Here is a 16,368-nt window from a genome sequence, read left to right as displayed (position 1 = left end):
ACTAGTGAATAAAACAGGCGTAATCTAAAGTTGGGCCAACATTGGCTATCAACATTGGGCCAACGTTATTTTGATCGGCGATCCTACGTTGGGCCAACGTTTGATTTTGATATCCATATTTTCTGAAAAAGATATGATTCTTTACATGTTTTTAACTTTGAATATTTCTTTTTATTTCAATTCTTTCACGGCTAGAGTTAAATGTGAATTCAGCTTGCAGAAAGTATGGCTTGTTACCTGATATTTTATCCAGATTGGTACAAAAATGTCTGGCTTCCAGGGAGATATTGAGGAACAAAACAGGCGTAATCTAACGTTGGGCCCAGTGATCTGTGTCATGGAATGTTGTTTGGGATATATGATAGGAGTAATTGTATATGTGTGATACGCCTTATGCGTCATGTATCCTGGGATATATGTCATGTAATGTTGTTTTTAGTGACATGTAATGTGTGTAACTGTATATATGTGATGTGTTATATATGTCATGCATCATGTGATCTGTCATGCAATGTTGTTTGTGATATGTCATGTGAGTCATTGCATATGTGTGATGTGGCATGTGCCATATCTGTCATGTATCCTGTGATATTTGTCATGTACTTTTTTGTGTTATGTGAGTATATGTGTGATGTGCCATGTGCCATATGTGTCATGTATCCTGTGATCTGTAGAATGCAATGTTTTTTTGTTGTAATATGTATATGTGATCAATTGATATGTGTGATGTGCAATATAAGTCATGTATGCGTTCCATATGCGTCATATCATATGTGCTATATTTCATTTCATATATAATTTGTCATTTTATATGTGAGATGAGATATGTGTAATGCGATGTTATATGCAATGTGTCCTGTGTCTTGCGATATATATCAGGAGATTTGTTTCATATGACGTTTGTCATGAGTTCGTTTAAATGTGTCCTGTGTCGTGCGTCATGTATTAAGTAATGTGCCATATATATCAGGTATCCTGTGATATGTGTTCTGTAATGTGTTATATGATATGTGATTAATTTTATATGCGTGATGTGTCGTGTTTCATGTGATATGCGATATGTTTATGACATGTATCATTTTACCTGTGATATGTGTCATGTATTCTGTGGTATGAGCCATGAAAAGTTTTTTCGTAATATGTGACGTCCGGTATTTGTCATGTGGCATATGATGTGTGTAGTGTCATTCCTGTTTTGTCATGTGTCATGTCCTAGGTGATATATACGTCTCATGTGTCGTGTGTCGTATCACGTGAAATGTGATTTGTGTGATGTATCATGTGTTGTGTGACGCGAAATATATCATGGTATACATTGAATGTTATGTTATATGTTAAAGTGAGTGAGTATAGTTTTACGCAGCTTTTGGCATTATTCCAGCAATATCACGGCGGGGGACACCAGAAATGGGCTTCACACATTGTGTCCATGTGGGGAATCGAACCCTGGTCTGAAGCGTGTCGAGCGAACGCTTTAACCACAAGGCTACTCCATCGCCCCTTATGTTATATGTGTCATGTGATATTTGATATTTGATAGTTGTCTTTCCTCGTGGATACATGTGATATGCGTTATGTGTCATGTCATGTGTGTCATGCGATAGATGACGGGTTGTATGTATGAAATGGAATATGTGATGCGTGATGTGTGATGTGGGATGTGTGATGTGTGACGTGTAATTTGATATTACATATTTGTCATACCCCATTTCATCATGGATAATGTGATATTATGTCATGTATCACGTCATTTGTGATAGATGACGGGTAATTGACGATATAGATGTGCCAGGTGTTAAGTGATATATAAGACATGTGTCATGTGATATGTGTCATGAGAAGTTTGATGTTTCAAGTTGAATGTGGTATGTGCCATGTGTCATGTGATATATCATATATGTGCTATGTCATACGATATGTGTCATGTCTCATGTGGCATATGCCATTTGATATGTGTCATGCGCCATGTGATATGCGTTATATTTGACATGTTTTATGTGGTATATGTCATGGCCCATCTGATATGTCATAAATGTGATATATGTCATGTGATATGTGTAGTGCGTCACGTGTCATGTGATATGGGAAATGTGTCATGCACCCTGTGATACGTGTCATCTAAAATCTAATATGTTTAAAGTGATATGTGATATGCGTTGCGTGATGTGTCTTATGGTATGTGTCATTTGATATGTGATATGTGTCATTTGATATGTGATATGTGTCATCTAATATGTACGATGTGATATATGATATGTGTTGTGTTGTGTGATGTGTCATTTGATGGCATGTGGCAAGTGGTATATGGTATGTGATGTGTTATTTTGTGCAATGTGATATGTGTCATGTGTCATGCTATCTGTATAAGGTGATAAACGACAGGTAATATGCGATATATATGTGTCATGTGTTATGTGTCATGTGGTATGTGGTACGTGGTATGTGACATGTGATATGTGTCATGATACGTTTAATGCGTCAAGTTAAATGTGGTATATGTCGTGCATGATGTGATATGTCATACATGTGATATGTGTTATGACATATGTCTCGTGCATCGTGTGATATGTCATACATGTGATATGTGTTGAGAGATATGTGTCGTGCATCGTGTGATATGTCATACATGTGATATGTGTAATGAGCTATGTTTCGTGCATCATGTGATATGTCATATATATGATATGTGTTATGAGGTATGTGCCATGTGTCATGTGATATGTCATACATGTGATATGTGTTATGAGGTATGTGTCGTGCATCATGTGATATGTCATACATGTGATATGTGTTATGAGATATGTGTCGTGCATCATGTGATGTGTCATATATGTGATATGTGTTATGAGATATGTTTCGTGCATCATGTGATATGTCATATATGTGATATGTGTTATGTGGTTTGTGCTGTGCGTCATGTGATATGTCATAAGTGTGATATGTGTTATGAGGTATGTGTCGTGCATCATGTGATATGTCATACATGTGATATGTGTTATGAGGTATGTGTCGTGCATCATGTGATATGTCATACATGTGATATGTGTTATGAGATATGTGTCGTGCATCGTGTGATATGTCATACATGTGATATGTGTTGAGAGATATGTGTCGTGCATCATGTGATATGTCATACATGTGATATTAGTTATGTGGTATGTGCCGTGCGTCATGTGATCTGTTTTAAGTGTGATATGTGTTATGAGGTATGTGTCGTGCATCATGTGATATGTCATACATGTGATATTTGTTATGAGCTATGTTTCGTGCATCATGTGACATGTCATATATATGATATGTGTTATGAGGTATGTGCCATGTGTCATGTGATATGTCACAAATGTGATATGTGTTATGAGGTATGTGTCGTGCATCATGTGATATGTCATACATGTGATATGTGTTATGAGATATGTGTCGTGCATCGTGTGATATGTCATACATGTGATATGTGTTATGAGCTATGTTTCGTGCATCATGTGATATGTCATATATATGATATGTGTTATGAGGTATGTGCCATGTGTCATGTGATATGTCATACATGTGATATGTGTTGAGAGATATGTGTCGTGCATCATGTGATATGTCATACATGTGATATTTGTTATGTGGTATGTGCCGTGCGTCATGTGACATGTCATAAGTGTGATATGTGTTATGAGATATGTGTCGTGCATCGTGTGATATGTCATACATGTGATATGTGTTGAGAGATATGTGTCGTGCATCATGTGATATGTCATACATGTGATATTTGTTATGTGGTATGTGCCGTGCGTCATGTGATATGTCATAAGTGTGATATGTGTTATGAGGTATGTGTCGTGCATCATGTGATATGTCATACATGTGATATTTGTTATGAGCTATGTGTCGTGCATCATGTGACATGTCATATATATGATATGTGTTATGAGGTATGTGCCATGTGTCATGTGATATGTCACAAATGTGATATGTGTTATGAGGTATGTGTCGTGCATCATGTGATATGTCATACATGTGATATGTGTTATGAGATATGTGTCGTGCATCGTGTGATATGTCATACATGTGATATGTGTTATGAGCTATGTTTCGTGCATCATGTGATATGTCATATATATGATATGTGTTATGAGGTATGTGCCATGTGTCATGTGATATGTCATACATGTGATATGTGTTGAGAGATATGTGTCGTGCATCATGTGATATGTCATACATGTGATATTTGTTATGTGGTATGTGCCGTGCGTCATGTGACATGTCATAAGTGTGATATGTGTTATGAGATATGTGTCGTGCATCGTGTGATATGTCATACATGTGATATGTGTTGAGAGATATGTGTCGTGCATCATGTGATATGTCATACATGTGATATTTGTTATGTGGTATGTGCCGTGCGTCATGTGATATGTCATAAGTGTGATATGTGTTATGAGGTATGTGTCGTGCATCATGTGATATGTCATACATGTGATATGTGTTATGAGCTATGTTTCGTGCATCATGTGATATGTCATATATATGATATGTGTTATGAGGTATGTGCCATGTGTCATGTGATATGTCATAAATGTGATATGTGTTATGAGGTATGTGTCGTGCATCATGTGATATGTGTCGTGCGTAGTGTGTCAGTTGATATGTTATATGTGATGTGTGATGTGATATGTGAGATATGTGTGATGTGTCATGTGATATGTGTGATATTCGGCATGTGGCAAGAGAGTAAAGTGACATGTTTTTTAAAGTATCATCTTAACATCTAATAAAAAAGTATACCAGATGAAATGCATTAAACCATTTAGCCGTTCCATACGGAACTATGAAATAGTATTTTGTATAAAATATAATCAAAGTAAAATTACGCTTAGGTAAAAATACATAAACAATGTTACTCAATAGGCTTACCCAGTATTCGCATGATAGAGTAACCCTGAAACATCGCTACAAACATTAAAGTTGCTATCCGTTTTATGTCCCCATGTTCCTACAACTTCTAAATGGCTAACAAAGACTACTTTACAATTAAAAAAGCATTAGACCGGTGTATACAAAGTAGTATCTTGATGTTTAAAAGAGGAATACTTGCTTGCCAGTCAACTCATCTTAGTCCATGTTATGCAACATCGAGTTATGTACGGGGTAGTGAGTGAAATGTGTCGACCATATCCGACACTACTCGCGAAAACACCAGAGATTATGTCATAGAGTTCACAGAGTAATAGTTCATTACTTCCTGTTCACGAGGTCACGGCAAGACCTTTTTGTCTCCAGCATTAAGACTTTAAATTACGTATAAATTACTCTGGCGTTAAAACTTTAAATTACGTACATACTTTGTTAATAAAGATTTTCAATAGGCGCTCATGACCATCTGTTTCGCTTTGTTATTTTGTCAGCGTTGTATGCTAATCGGTAAACACACGGAATTAACAGCTGTAAATTCGAAAACTATGCCATTTCATTTCAAAATAATGTTTAATGCAATTTAATTAGGTTTACACGTTTGAAGTAGTCGAACTTGAGAATGTAAAGCTTTGGAAGCACAAGAGTAAAGATGAATATCGTCAAAGATACATCTATGTGATATACTAGTCAGTATCAATGACTGTTGACAAACTGCAGCAATTACTTGTAAAAGAATTTACAGGGTTTTTGTCGCGAAATCGTAATATGACAGCTTCTTTTATCAGGAAACATTCAATATTTGTAGAGACATTGTATTTAGAAACTGCAGACATGTTACATTGCGGCGCATGCGCATGTTGTAAAGTTCATCTGGTGTTGCGCTTATGTCCGAACTCCCTACCCTTATTCTGGTAAAATGACACACCAAGCTATCACTAACAGGTGAGGTGACCCTTCGAACACAAGTATCCCACCCCTACCCTCATTGTTTTTACCAATCACCACATCTAACTAATCATAAATATCCAACGGTAGGTGTTGACAAGTGCGCAGGTTTTATCACACGGTTGTTTTACAACATGTATTTTTTTGTGAAATCACAGTGTCTATTATATTATATTTAATAAAAGCATAACTTACTTTTGATGATATTTGTATTTACACGGTTGTGTTTCTTCAAAACAAAGAAATTATTTTTGAGTGAAGGAACACGTGCACGCGCTGGTTCATGGGACAAATGTTTTCATGACGCTAAACATTGAATTATATTAGACATCGGTTGAGTTATATGTCTTGACTGCAAAAAATATCAGTCTTGTGCAAAGGAAAAGTGGTCACCACGTGGTTTTTCGACAACATATTGCTGCGCTTTTCATACCTTAGGATGTCTCCGTGGAAACAACACGATCATCTGTGTAAAACCGGCCACAATGCTTAGAGTTTCTGAACAACAGATTTTTTAAGAAGGAAAATTGGACGTGGTATAGATAAGGGTAGAAAAATCTTTACCTCGTTGTTTGTCCATTGAACTGTCTCCATGTGGGTCGGGCGAGGGTCGGGCTTGCAATTGCTGAGTGCTTGTTTTTTTCCAGTGTGTGGGAGGGGGTTTTGTTTGTAAAAAGTCATACAGGCAATATACACCAGACGCACATTTCTCAATCACCGACTTCCTGGAATGCTCTCTGTGAACACGTTTTGGTGGACGTCCATTTTGGGGGATCACGTCGACTATTCTTGTCTACTCTTCCTCTCTACTTTCCGTTTTCTTTATCATCAGTGTATGTTTCAAACAGTTCATTTTCAAAATAAATTCCATCACGTTGTCCAAGCCGTCTGTGTATTGCTTTGAAAATGTCAATGCGTGTATCCTCCACACTTTTGATATCGTAGGCCATCTTCCTTGCTGTGAGAACTGGTCAGTGCTTCAATGACCCTGCACGGGCTGCCCATTGTTTGTTGATTGCCTGGACGCTGGGTCAGTCAGCAGTGACAATACTTGTGTAAATTCGCCTTCACATTTGTTTTCATTTAGGACACTTGATTTTAAGCAAAACGCTAAATAATGTTCATGATTCACTCACATAAACCCATGCCGGGTTGCTTCAAGGTCACATTACATTTGCACAACATCATCTCATTATTAACGCGATTGTGACGGAGCATTCTTTTCAGCGACATGCTATTCAGGCGCATGCGCATCCTGCTATGATCTACACTAACACCCAATGTGAATACGTACCAATATACATGTTGCACTCAATGTGTTAAATCTGATTCATTTAGGCAATTTTTAAAATGTTTAAATATTTTAGTCATTTTACAAATTAAGTGACAAATCTGTTCATTGTCCATTGACACGCTGACTGATTTTACACATTGTCTGAAACATAATGTTCTGTGTTGACAACCGGGCTGTGCACATGTAGCACTTTATATAGCTACGATGTATACTGGCATCCTGGGTGTACATGTGCCACCGTATAAAGCTCCTTTGTATACTCATATCCTGGATGTACATGTAACACTTTACATAGCTATGATGTACACTGACCCCCAGGGTGTACATGTGTCACCATATATAGCTACGTTGTTTACTGACATCCTGGGTGTACATGTGTCACTATGTATAACTCTGTTGTATACTGACATCCTGGGTGTACATGTGTCACTATGTATAGCTACGTTGTATACTAACAACCTGGGTGTACATGTGTCACTATATATAGCTACATTGTATACTGACATCCTGGGTGTACATGTGTCACTATATATTACTCTGTTGTATACTGACATCCTGGGTGTAAATGTGTCACTATGTATAGCTACGTTGTATACTGATATCCTGGGTGTATATGTGTCACTATATATAGCTACGTTGTATACTGACATCCTGGGTGTATATGTGTCACTATATATAGCTACGTTGTATACTGACATCGTGGGTGTACATGTGTCACTATGTATAGCTACGTTCTCGACTGACATCCTGGGTGTACATGTGTCACTATGTATAGCTACGTTGTATACTGACATCCTGGGTGTATATGTGTCACTATATATAGCTACATTGTATACTGACATCCTGGGTGTACATGTGTCACTATATATAGCTACGTTGTATACTGACATCGTGGGTGTACATGTGTCACTATGTATAGCTACGTTCTCGACTCACATCTTGGGTGTACATGTGTCACTATGTATAGCTACGTTGTATACTGACATATTGTGTGTACAAGTGTCACGAAATATAGCTACGTTGTATACTGACATCCTGGGTGTACATGTGTCACTTTGTATAACTACGTTCTAAACTTACATCCTAGCTGTAAATGTTTCACTATATACCTACGCTGTACATCGACATCTTGTGTGTACATGTGTCACTTTATATAGATGCATTGTATACTGATATCCCGTGTGTACATGTACCACTATATATAGATACGTTGTATACTGACATCGTGTCATTATATATAGCTATGTTGTATACTTACATCCTGTGTGTACATGTGTCACTATATTTTCAGATTCTTTGTATACTGACATCCTGGGTGTACATGTCTCACTATATAGCTCCATTCTATAAAATGCTATTAAAATTATGTGTGTATAGTAAAATCCCCTGTGTATTTGTACCACTATATATAGCTATGTTATATACTGACATCTTGGGTACATGTGTCACTATGTATAACCACGTTGCAAACTGACAACATGTGTATACATATGTACATGTACTGACATCATGCGCGTACATGTGTCACTATATATAGCTACATTGTATACTGACATCCTGTGTATACATATATACATGTACTGACATCATGCGTGTACATGTGTCACTATATATAGGTACATGTACGTTGCATACTGACATCCTGTGTGTACATGTGTCAATTTTGATGGCTACGTTGCATACTGACACCTTGGGTGTACATGTGTCAGTATATATAACTACGTTGCATACTGACATCCTGGGAGTGCATGCGCCACTACATATAGCTACGCTGTATACGAACATCCTGTGTGTACATGTACGACTATATTGAGATCTGTTGCATCCTGACATTCTGGGTGTACATGTATCAATAAATATATGTACGTTGTATACTTACATCCTGTGTGTACATGTGTCACTATATATGGCTACATTGTATACTGACATCCTGTGTATACATGTGTCACTATATACAGCTTTGTTGTATACTGACATCATTGATGTACATGTGTCACTATATAAAGCTATGTTGTATACCGACATCCTTGGTGTAAACGTACCATAATATATAGGTGCACTGAATACTGACATACATGGGTTAGTATGTACCACTATATATAGCTACGTTGTATACTAACAACCTGGGTGTACATGTGTCACTACATATAGCTACATTGTATACTGACATCCTGGGTGTACATGTGTCACCATATATAGCTACGTTGTATACTAACAACCTGGGTGTGCATGTATCACTATGTATAGCTACGTTGTATACTGACATCCTGTGTGTACATGTGCCACTATATATAGCTACGTTGTATACTAATTACCTGGGTGTACATGTGCCACTTTATATAGCTACGGTGTATACTGACATCCTGGGTGAACATGTGTCACTATGTATAGCTACGTTGTATACTAATAACCTGCGTGAACATGTGTCACTATATATAGCTACGGTGTATACTGACATCCTGGGTGTACATGTGTCACTATGTATAGCTACGTTGTATACTAATAACTTGCGTGAACATGTGTCACTATATATAGCTACGGTGTATACTGACATCCTGGGTGTACATGTATCACTATGTATAGCTACGTTGTATACTTACATCTTCGATGTGCATGTATTACTATATATATCTACGTTGTATACTAACAACCTGGGTGTGCATGTTTCACTATGTATAGCTGCGTTGTATACTAACATCTTTGATGTGTATGTATCACTATATATAACTACGTTGTATCCCAACAACCTGGATGTACATGTGCCATTATATATAGCTACGTTGTATACTGACATCCTGCGTGTACATGTGTCACCATATATAGCTACGTTGTCTACTGACATCCTGGGTTTACATGTGTCACTATGCATATATATAGGTGCGTTGCATACTTACATATTTGATGTACATGTACCATTATATATAGCTACCTTCTATAGTAACATCCTGTGTGTACATGTGTCACTATGTATAGCTACGTTCTCGACTAACACCCTGTGTGTACATGTGTCTCTATATATCGCTACATTATATACTAACATCCTGTGTTTGCATGTGTCACTATTTATAGCTACGTTGTATACTAACAACCTGGGTGTGCATGTATCACTATACATAGCAACTTTGTATACTGACATCCTTGGTGTGCATATGTCACTATTTATAGCTACGTTGTATACTGACATTCTGTGTGTGCATGTATTACTATATATAACAACGTTGTATACTAACAACCTGGGTGTGCATATATCACAATGTATAGCTACATGTAGATCGCTGACTGTGCTGCCGATTAGATGCCTCGCAGGAGGTTCATATGAAAACGATGTAAAATGAATCTTTCTTTTCGGCTGTACAGCTAGTCGATTCAAACCAGTGTGTATTATGTATGCTGAAACACTTTAAAAACGTTTGTTCGATTTTGTACCATTTGGCAAAATAGCCACACAAATTAAATGAAGTTATTCTGCTTATTCAGGCATGTGATAATCAAACACAACACTGTCGTCGCACGGGTTGGAATCTCAGTCATGTGTTTGGAGATGGTCTTGAACAAACGAAAAAATCTTTTCTAATTTCGAATTAAAGCTGATTACACGTTTTTATTGTGTTTCAGTATACTTTATGAAATCTAGCCGAGGAAGTTGAGCTCCCGACATTCGCAGTCTTGTGGGAGCCACAACCAGCGCCAGTTTAGACCAAACTTGTAACACACCACGCCCACACCCACACCTACACCCACACCCGGATGTAGCGTGTTGGCACGCATCTTGTATTGGAACCCCAACACGGTTCGTTGCATTTGGACCTGAAGGTTAAATACGAAAAGTGTTAGGAAGTTTTGTAGTGTATTCGAGCGTAGGTCTTTACGCAGCAATAGTGCGTTTTGTTTTTATGAAAGCTTTTAACCTTTTATTTGTCTTCTCCTGATCATCAACTTTCAAAAGAAAACATCAAGGCATTTTGGGTATTTGTATTCTTATTTGTAATTTGATGCCAAGCAAATGGACGCGGCACATTCAACAGCATACAATCTGTATCACTGTTAACGACCTAACAGGACTAATTATATTCTAACCGAAATTAGCCCAAATTACTGATTTCATGTAAATAGAGCACGTTGTTATATATGTTCTAATAAAACAAATATTCAAGAAACAGTTGCTGTATGGCTGAAATAATGCCGATGCGACGTTAAATTTTAACTCGCTCACTTACTCAAGAAACATATTGTTTGAGTCAAAGTAAAAGCTAAACCAAGGTTCAGCTACAAATAGGCAAGTCCTGATTTTGATAACTACTTAAAGTATTGTGTGACTTCTCATGGTCACTGTTGCTTTATAAGCCTATAAATCTACATTTGCGACTTAAAAAATATTGATAATAATGTGACATAAAACAATAGAAATTAAATAGAAAAGTACGCAATATGTACATAGTTTCAGATTAAGTGGAAACTCTGCCCATTGTTTACTTGACGTGCTACTTAACAAACTTAAAAACAGTCACGAACGTACAACTGAGTGAGTGAGTGAGTTTAACGTCGCTTTGAACAGTATAGCGGTCATATCACGGCGTGTCAGCTTTGTATAGGAAAGAAAGCCCCAAGTGATCAAACCTTTACCACTTTGGTGAAACCCAGGAGCACGGGTATGGTGCTGACAAACCTAGAAACCTAATCGGGGTGAACCAGGATTCCGACCCACAATCACAGGTTTCTGGTGTGCCCAAGGGACGCAACTCTGCATAGCGACGAATGGGTCACCTGTGCCCCCGACCCGTCAAGATCGGGGGTAGAATATGTCTTCAGCAACCGGTGCTTGCCGTTAAAGGCGACTAGCGGGATCGGATGGTCAGGCTCGCTGACTTGGTTGATACATGTAATCGTATCCTCATGTATTGATCGATGCTCATGGTGTTGATCACTGGATTGTCTGGTCCAGACTCGATTATTTACAGACCGCCGTCATATAGCTGGAATATTGCTGAGCACGGCGTTAAACAACAAACAAACCTGTGCCCCTGCTGACAGTCAGCTGACAATCAAGCGGATCTGCATAATCCGTTCTTTGCTAGTGGGCCAATGAAAAGATTCAGCTCGCGAGTCTCGTCGACTTGTTCATTGACAACAAACACGTAGAGCATTCGCGAACTCCATGTTCACCGTGTCACAACTCCATCGTGATCCCCTGTTCAATTAATAAGGATTACTCCGTTGAACGCGGAACGCCTACTGTCCCCAAATGCTGTCTTTACATAGATTTTTCATAAGTTTGTTTGGCAGTAAGTCTGGTAAAATAATCAGCATACGCCGATAATAACATACTCAGCATCATTATTGAGGGGTCATCCAGATAATGAGAGATAAAAGTATTTTAATAACATCGTATTTTCAACTTCCAACAGTGCAGTTAACAATGTCATACCCTCATTGAATGCACGTGCATGGGCATACCCACTGGTTGCGTTCAGGCGAATGTTTTGGGTAGCTTTTCCACCAGCTTCAATCTTGCTCTTTGCATTGTTGGTAAGAGTATACGTAGTTGACCATTTCTCCAGTTTCATAAAAGCACCCAAGCGGTGTGACATACAGTGTATGTATAAACAACATGTTCTGCAACTGTTAATCACATTGTCAACATACTCAGGCCTGCTACTGCATGTTGGCAAATATTCATGTTTGACACCCGACACACCTCATCTTCCCGAGGAAAGAGAGTTAACTGACTTTAAAAGTCCAGTTTCCACCCTTGCCTAACTAGGCTGGAATTCCTGGCCTCGATCGTAGCGCCACCAGTGGCTATTACGAGTTATGTCCTTTCTATGCCTCTCCTATTGACCAATCAGATTCAACCTCTCGTATCACTTGCATTTGCTTCAAACAATACGGTGGCGCCCAGTCAAGACGATCTGATTGATATTCAAGATCTATATTGTGATAAAACGAGTCTTACATCGCGAAGTGCATCAAATCACGTGAGCACCTTGATTAAAAACATGAAAAGATTTAGAAAATATCTATTGACAACAAGTTATATTTTAGCGGTGCACATGCTTTGCAAATCCTGCAGTCGACCGAAATCTGCATGACACTTTACGAACCGGATTTCGGTTTCGATGCGCGATTTTGATTGGAGTATCCATAATACCAGCCTAGTTCGGCAAGAGTGGAAACTGGACTTTTATAGTCAGTTAACTCACTTGCCTCGGGAAGATGGACACACCTAGGTGACCCTTCAATAATGAAGCTGAGTATACTGATGTACAATGTAATTTTGTTCAGCAAATTTAACGAGGAATTCATGTCTGATAAGCGTCATACCAGGCCCCTTCTCGTATTATATTTAGAAAGTATCAATATTAACGCACAAAGCAACGATAAATACGTTGACTATTAGTTCGATATTCCGACGAACAAAGTTGATAAAATGGCCACACTACAGTCACGAGTCGCCACTCGCCTTGTCCCGGAAAGACGAGTGGTAACGAATGTGGCTAAATAGCCTATATGTTTTTTCTGTTTGTTTGTTAACGCCGCACTCAGCAATATTCCAGCAATATCTGTAAATATACAGCGGTCTGTAAATAATCGAGTCTGGGTCAGACAATTTAATGATTGACATCATGGGCATGAACGAAATTAAGATACGATAACATGCATCAACCAAGTCAGCGATTCTGACCACCTCATCCGCCTCTAACGAGAAGCAAAGTCGAGGATATTTTTTTAAAGAACCGTAAAATTAACTTCAATTTTTGGGTATTCGTTATAAGCGATTTCTGTCACAGTTTTCTGTTTGCTTTACAGCCGCTTTGAACAGTAACTGCATCACGCCGGGTCAGCTTGATATGGTAAAAAAGCCCGAAGTGATGCAGGTCTCAGAACGACCAAGTGATACACCCGGGCACAGATATGCTGGACACAGCAAACCTATAAATACAATCAGGGCCAATTTGATTTTTGAAACCACAATCATAGGTTTCAGGCACGTCTGGTGGGCGAATTGCGGCGTCTTATTCAACAGTGCTACCCATGGGACATCCATGACTGAAATTAAACACCTACGTCCACAATGACAGTGCTGTATTATGGCGAATGGCGAGTTTTCGGTAATTTTTCGAGACACGCGGCAGGTAAACATACTTACGGACACGTGACGTATCTGACCCACTGTCTGTAGGGGAAGATGACGTAACAACGCCGGTAGAAACGATACAGGTAGTGGACTCTGGGTGGACAGGGCTCACAGCTTCTCCCATAGATAGGCGCGATCCAAAGCGGCAGGGTATCCCTGCAAACCACAAAAGGCTTTCTACTGATATCAAATAGTCTCTTTTTCCATTTTCTGTTGATCGACACAGAATGGATGTCTCTCAAATGTCGATTTTTAAGTATCAAATCAATCTCTTTTTTTTAAATGTCAGAAAAATCTGGCCTTGACGAAGTATTATACTATTTGACATTTTATCGACGGGTGTTGATGTAAAGAACACGAGACGTATGGTGAAGAAATACGTTGTATGGGTTTGAATTCAAACCTCTCCCGCGTAATGGACACAGCAGAGATGCACATGGTTTAATATGTATTTTGAGGTTTCCTGGCAACTTCTACTTCTAATTCAAACGAAAATTGGTTGGGTTACCTTGCTGTTAACTTTGTGCAAACTGTAGAAAGTAGTCCCAAATTTAAGCTCCAGTTAATCAACCAATCACAACAGAATACTAGGCAGCTAATCTTAATTTAGAAATAATATTGAGGTATTAAAATATATCAAACCCTGTATATAATACAGGTCGCATAGTGATACCATGCATATCAAGCTCAATATATAGGTCTTTCTCTGGGACGAGCACAACAACATTATGACAAAAAACGCCTATATTTTTTTTGACGACAATTTCCTTAAAATCAAATGTTTATCAAGTTCTAGGTACGAGTTGACTAAGACTTAACCAGAAGCGACATTCCGAGGAGGAGTCACCAAATCCTGACGAGTATCGTATCGGATTGAAATATTTGCTTATTATTATAATAAATTTGAAGTTCGTACCGTGTGCTCCTGGCTACGGATCGATCGGAGAAGTCCGTGAGATTATCTGCTACAGGGCAGTTCTGCTCATCTGCAAATCCAGTTGAGATGGCTTGGTCGAGACTATTGAGAGTGCCTTCAGCAAGTGCACTGTAAATAAAGAATAGTTGATCATCTCTTGAGAAAACTATTACATTTATATCGCGACCACCACAAAGGTAAGATGTGGCTATGTATGGGTTTCAATGTCAGGTGTCGGATAGTGAACACATGAGGGAACACAGTTCTTTTCTGGCAGCACACGTATGTACGGGCGGGGATGGGGTATAACGATGTCTATAAGAATGGGGATAGGATGTGAATGTGGATGTGGATGTGGATGTGGATGTGGATCAGATGTGGCCATGGTTGTTGTTGTTGCTCTTGCTGTGGATGTGGGTGTGGATATAAATGTGGATAACGATGACTGTGAGGATGTGGATGTGAATGTGGACGAGATGTGGATGTGGGTGTAGATGTAGATGTGGAAGGGATGTGGATGTGGATTGGGATGGTGATAACGACGACCAAAAGAATGTAGATAGGATGTGGATTTGGAAGTTGATTTGGATGTAGATTTGGCTGTGGATGTAGATGTAGATGTGGAAGGGGATGTGGATGTGGATTGGGAATGATTAGATCTGATTGGTCAACCTGATCTTGATAGCATACAATGTATACCCCCTTGGAGTGAAATAAAAAGTCTCTGCGGTTGAATAAATCAGCTCATACCCCGCCACGAGCAAGTCAAACTGCACGTGGAATTCTGAGAAGCAGATTAAATCCTTTATACCCCGCTTCAAAGCAAAAAGTCTTACGCTTTTTTCCGAGTCAGTGAAGGTCACCTTTATTTTAATATATTTTAATTCATTGACAATGTCGTATTAAAACATATCGGTCAGATAAATTCGTTGTAGCACGATGATTCTGGATACATGAGGTTTTATGCGTCCCTCGTTGGGTTTTATACGACTCGCCTCCAGCTAATGGTATAAAACCTAACGCGAGACGCATACAACCCCATGCACCCCGATCTTGCTATAACTTAAAAATGTAAGTGCTCAATAAACAAAGTGCATCTGTATTCAGTAATGACAAGCAAGTAAAAACTAACATAATTTTGGATAGAAAGTTATTGCTTTTAGGATCGAATGCTGA

General features: G+C 38.6%; 1 long non-coding RNA gene across 1 annotated transcript; it reads right to left on the bottom strand.

The window, feature by feature from the left end:
- Positions 1 to 10,875: 10,875 nt before the first annotated feature.
- Positions 10,876 to 15,286, bottom strand: LOC125376079. Its single transcript, XR_007218987.1, has 3 exons — positions 15,193 to 15,286; positions 14,289 to 14,432; positions 10,876 to 10,948 (listed from the first exon to the last, which is right to left on the bottom strand). It is a non-coding gene; the product is annotated as an uncharacterized LOC125376079 (long non-coding RNA).
- Between the last annotated feature and the right edge of the window lie 1,082 nt (positions 15,287 to 16,368).

The sequence above is a fragment of the Haliotis rufescens genome, unplaced genomic scaffold, assembly GCF_023055435.1.
Source record: "Haliotis rufescens isolate VD_foot unplaced genomic scaffold, xgHalRufe1.0.p SCAF_7, whole genome shotgun sequence".
In the NCBI taxonomy this organism is placed as follows: Eukaryota; Metazoa; Mollusca; class Gastropoda; order Lepetellida; family Haliotidae; genus Haliotis; species Haliotis rufescens.
The sequence above is the reverse complement of the archived record's forward strand: the minus strand, read 5'-3'. Positions and strand labels throughout refer to the sequence as shown.